The 6,000-nt window shown below is 38.2% G+C and overlaps 1 pseudogene across 1 annotated transcript; it reads left to right on the forward strand.

Moving 5' to 3' along the window:
- The first annotated feature begins 2,272 nt into the window (after window positions 1-2,272).
- LOC306658953 (rho-related GTP-binding protein RhoQ-like) lies at window positions 2,273-3,232 on the forward strand (annotated as a pseudogene). The gene has a single exon. The product of its transcript is annotated as a rho-related GTP-binding protein RhoQ-like (transcript).
- The last annotated feature ends 2,768 nt before the right edge of the window (window positions 3,233-6,000 follow it).

Raw genomic sequence — 6,000 nt, forward strand, 5'->3', positions numbered from 1 at the left:
GATCTAAAATTGGCATGCTACAGTGATACAACCACCTCAATGTTTCACAAGAGCTAATTATTAAATTAACCTAGGTACCCGACAATAGATGAATGAATTAAAAATTGTGATATATATATATATATCTATATATATATCACAATATACACACATTTAGATAAAGGGAAGATCAGTAATGTAGAAGAAGGAAATCGAGAACAGAGTGGAGGGAAGGGAATGAGGAGGCAATGAAGAATGAATCCTTAAAAAAATCATGATATGTGTATATATAAATATACCTTAGGGAACTTCACTTTTATTCATAGGTAGAAGGATCCAATCAAATATAAATAAATAGAGAAGTGAAAGGATGTCTAGTAGAGTACAGGAAAGAAGATGGGAGAGGGGAGGGGGGACAGGAGAGATAAGGAGGGATCATGGACTGAAATTGAATTCCACATGTGTATAAGTTAAAACCCAAGAACTATGTATAACTATAAGGTGCTAATAAAAAATACTGTGATGTATGTATATGTCAAAATACACTTTACTGTCATGTATATCTAAAGAGAACAAGTTAAAAAATAAAAATAAAAAAGAGCTGAAAAATAAGAATGAAAACTCAATATACCAAATTTATGGGATGCAATGAAAGCATGTCTAGAGGAAAATTTAAAGCTATAAATGCCTATATTAAGAAGGAAACAGAAAAATGACATAAATACAGTTATCTACTATTAGACAAAGGCACAAAAAACATATATTGGAGAATGTTGGCGAGGATGTGGGGAAAAAGGTACACACATACATTGCTGGTAGAAATGCAAAATGGTGCAACCATTATGGAAAGCAGTATGGAGATTCCTCAAAAAACTTGGAATGTAACCACCATTTGACCCAGATACCTCACTCCCATTTTAAGTACCCGATGGACTTAAAATCAGCACACTACAGTGAGGCAGCCACATCAATGTTTACAGCAGTTCAACTCACAATAGCTAAACTATGGAACCAACCTAGGTACCCTTCAACAGATGAATGAATAAAGAAAATGTGATATTATATATATATATGTGTATGTATATACATATATATACATATATATGTATATATACATATATATATGATGGAATATTACTCAGGTTTTCAAGAAGAATGAAATTATGGCATCTGCTGGTAAATGGATGGAGTTGGAGAATATCATGCTAAGTGAAATAAGCCAAACCCAAAAAACCAAAGGCCAAATGATTTCTCTAATAAATGGATGATGATACATAATGGGGGGTGGGAGGGAGGCAAGAATGGAGGAAGGATGGATTGTACAGAGGAAAATTAGGGATGAGGAGGGGGTGGGGGGAAGGAAAAATAATGGAATGAGACAAACATCATTACCCTATGTACATGTATGATTACACAAATGGTATGACTCTACTTCATGTACAACCAGAGAAATGATAGTTATAACCCTTTGTGTACAATGAATCAAATTTAAAAAATGAAAAAAAATACATTGGAGAAAAGAGAACCTCTTCAACAAATTGTGCTGGAAAACTGGAAATTCATATGTAGTAGAATGAAATTTAACCCCTATATCTCACTCTGCACAAAACTCAACTCAAAGAGGATCAAAGATCTAGGTATTAGACGAGAGACTTGTTCACGTGCTAGATGAAAATGTAGGCCCAACATTCCAACACGTCAGCTTAAGAACCAACTTCCTCAACAAGACTCCTAAAGTACAAGAAGTAAAATCAAAATTCAATAAATGGGATGATAAAAAACTAAAAAGCTTCCTCATAGTAAAGGAAACAATCAAGAGGATGAAGAGAGAGCCGACAGAATGGGAGAAAATCTTTGCCACACGCACCTCAGATAAGATGTTAATTTCCAGGATATACAAAGAACTTAAAAATCTTAACACCAAAAAATCAAATAACCCAGTCAATAAATGGGCAAAGGAATTAACCAGAAAGAAGAAGAAATATGAATGATTAACAAATATGTATAAACATGTTTAGCATCTCTAGCTAAAATGCAAATTAAAACTATACTGAGATTTCACCTCACTCCAGTCAGAATGCAGTAATCAAGAATAAACGTTGGCCGTCTCCCTCGGGGCCAGACGGTCTTATGATCCAGCGGATCCTCCTGGGGAGGCCGGGCCGGGGAGAGGGCGCGGGCGCCGGGCGGTGGGGGCAGAGGGCGGGCGCGGCGACCGGGCGGGGCAACGACCCAGGCGGCGGCAGCGCCCCGGGCCCGCCGCCCCCTCCCCTCCGGCGAGGGGAGCCATTGCATGGGGCGGGGGGGGGGGGGGGGGGGGGGGGGGGGCGGTGGCCCTGCTGCGCCGAGCGGCGGCGACGGCGGCGGACCCCCCAGGCGGGCTGGGGCTGAGCCCGGGCCGGGGCGGGTGCTCCGGGGGAACCATGCCCGGAGGCCGGCCGGCCGCAGCGAGGCTCACGGGCCCGGCGCGCTGATGCTCAAGTGCGTGGTGGTCGGCGACGGAGCCGTGGGCAAGACGTGCCTGCTCACGAGCTGTGCCAACGACGCCTCCCCGGGGGAGTAGGAGCCCACCGTCTTCGACCTCTACGCAGTCGGCGTTACCGTGGGGGCCAAGCAGTACCTCCTGGGACTCGGTGACACGGCCCGACAGGAAGACTGTGGTCGTCTGAGGCCCTTATCTTCCCCAATGACTGACGCTTCCTCATATGCTTCTCTGTGGTAAACCCAGCCTCGTTTCAAAATGTGAAAGAGCAATGGGTACCAGAACTTAAGGAATACGCACCAAATGTACCCTTTTTATTAATAGGAACTCAGATTGATCTCCGAGATGACCCCAAAACTTTAGCAAGACTGAATGATAATGAAAGAAAAACCTATATGTGTGGAGCAAGGACAGAAACTAGCAAGAGATAGGAGCATGCTGCTATGTGGAATGTTCAGCTTTAACCCAGAAGGGACTGAAGACTGTTTTCGATGAGGCTATCATAGCCATTTTAACTCCAAAGAAACACGCGGTTAAAAAAAGAATAGGATCAAAATGTATAAACTGTTGTTTGATTACGTGAGAAACATCTTCAGTGGCCAAGGAAACTGTCAACTTCTCTCAGAAAGCGTGTGAAAATGGTACAGCTATACAAGACCTCTCTTAGATAATGAAGCAATTTAAAACTTGAAAGGGAAAAAAAACAAACCTGTCCTCAGAATTCTATCAAGTTCATTAAGAATGTTTCTTAAAGGTCTAAGAAGCAGCAAACAGCATCTGAAGCCACAATCTATTATAAATACTTTATTTCAACTAGAAGGTACAATCTCTCAGGGGTTTCATAGTTTAAAAAGCTACAATCACATTATGTCGAAACTACATAAAAAAACAGTGCTGTAAATGGAACTGCTTGGCTTTGACCACACACATTTCTGCATAGCCCTTGTGGAATCTGCACAAAGAAATATCTTCTCCCTTTGCTCTAATTAATTGTTCTTGTACGTAAGTTGCTTTCTATTCCAATATATCCAGAGTGGTGAAATAACAAGCCCAGCCACGTAGCCAAAGGTCGCTCCAAGGTACAGGAGATGGGCCATATCTAAGGAAAGAATGTATGAGATCAAAAAAGAACAAACGTTTTATTACTACTTGAGCACAAGTTAAGTGTAACCTAAATATTTCTATATTAAAGCTTAATGTGCTTTCTTAAAGGAAAAAAAAATGAATGTTGGTAAGGATGTGGGGAAAAGGGTAAACTGATACACTGCAACCACTCTGGAAAGCAGCATAGTGATCCCTCAGAAAAACTAGGAATGGAAGCACCATTTGACCTAGTTATCACACTCTTCAGCATATATCCAAAGGATTTTAAATCAGCACACTACCTTGACACAGCCACATCAATGTTTATAGCAGCACAATTCACCGTAGCTAAGCTACAGGGCCAACATAGGTATCCATCAACGAATGAATAAAGAAATACAGTTTATAGACACAATGGAATATTACTCAAATATTACTCAGTCATAAGGAAGAACGACTATGACATTTACCAGTAAATGGATCTGGAGACTATCATGCTAATGAAATAAGTCAATCCCCAAAAAACCAAAGGTAAAATGTTTTCTCTGATATGTGGAAGCTAACTCACAATAAAGGGGAGAGAGGAAGAATAAATATTCAGTAGATTAGACAAAGGGGAATAAAGGGAAGGGAGGCAAATAGGAAAAGGAAAGACAGTGGAGTGAATCTGACATAACTTCCCTGTGTACATATATGAATACACCATGGTGAAACTCAACATCGTGTACACCTACTGGGATCCTAATTAGAATAAGAATACTTCATGTTTGTATAAAAATGTCAAAATAGACTCTACTGTCATGTATAACCTAAAAGAACAAATAAAAAATTTTAAAAAGATGTCAAATTGATAACCTGAGCAGAAATAGGAAAATAAAGAGCAAACTAAACACATACCAAGAAGAAAGAAAAAAAGATTATAATAGATACTAATAAAATAGAAAATATAAAAGCAATTAATATCAACTGAATTATATTGTTAAATTGTGTGCATTGATGAATATATAACAATAAATTATGTATGATGATATTGTACCAATAGATTTTTTCAAAAGTAAGAGTAAAAATAATTTAAAAATTGATAAATCTTTAACAAATATGTTAAAGAATAAATTATTCAAATTATTAAAATAGGAATGAAAAAAGGTGATATTACTAACAACTCTGCAGAAATAAAAGAACTATAAGGGAATACTACAAACAATTGGAAGCCAATGCAGTTAAGTAAGATAAAATGGAGAAATTGCTAGAGAATCACAAACCACCAAAACTATCTAAAAAAACCATATAGATGTAGAAATTAAAGAGATTGAATTGATAATAGTCACTTTAAAAATTCACCACACAAAAAATATCACTCAGATGGCTTCACAGCTGAATTACATAAAATATTTCAAGAATTTTCCTCAAACCTTCACACACTTGTCTGGAAAAGTAGGCAGATAAGGAAGGAATATTTCTCAACTAATCCTATGAAGTCAGTATTACCCTGACACCAAAACTAGACAAGGAAATCACAAGAAAATTGTACCTCGTGAATATGGATGCAAAAAGTTCTCAAAACTTTTAGAAAACCAAATCCTACAATGTATAAGACGAATTATATGCTATGACCAAGTGAGATTTATCCCAGATATCAAAATTGGTTTAACATCGAAAGTCAATTTATATAATAAATCATATCAATAAAAAATTTTAAATCATGATATCTCAATAGATGTAGAAAACAGCCTTTGACAAAATCCACTATCCTCTTACGATAAAAATTAAAAACAGTCAACAAATTAGGAATCAAAGAGAATTTCTTAAACTTTATAAAGGGCATCCATGAAAAGCCCATGGTTAGCCACTGGAAGTTTTCTCCCTAAAATGAAGAACCAGACTAAAAGGTGTCCTCTGTTGGATGCTGATACATAACGGGGGCATGGGGGTGGGGGGCTAGGAAAGAATGAAGGAACTTTGGATTGTGCAGAGGGAAATGAGGGGAAGGGAGGAGGTGGGGGTGGGAAAGATGGTGGAATGAGACAAACATCATTACCCTATCTACATGTATGATTGCACCAATGGTGTGACTACATCATGTACAACCAGAGAAATGAAAAGTTGTACTCCATTTGTGTACAAGGAGTCAAAATGCTTTCTGTGGTCATGTATAACTAAATAGAACAAACAGTAATACAAAAAAAAGGATGTCCACTGTCACCACTCCTATTCAACAGAGGTTCTGCCAGAGCAGTTAGGCAAGAACATGAAAGTGGAAGAGAAGGTACGAGGACTTAAAAAGAAGTAAAACTACATGTACAGATAGCATATTTTATACAGACAATCAATCCTAAGGAGTCTACTAGAAAAAAAACCCAAATGTTAGAATTAACAAACATGTTTAGCAAGACTGCAGGATGCAAGATCAGTGTACAAAAATCAATTACATTTCCATACACTTCCACACCTGGAAA

This window comes from Sciurus vulgaris (genome assembly GCF_902686455.1).
Source record: "Sciurus vulgaris genome assembly, chromosome: 4".
Taxonomy (NCBI): domain Eukaryota; kingdom Metazoa; phylum Chordata; class Mammalia; order Rodentia; family Sciuridae; genus Sciurus; species Sciurus vulgaris.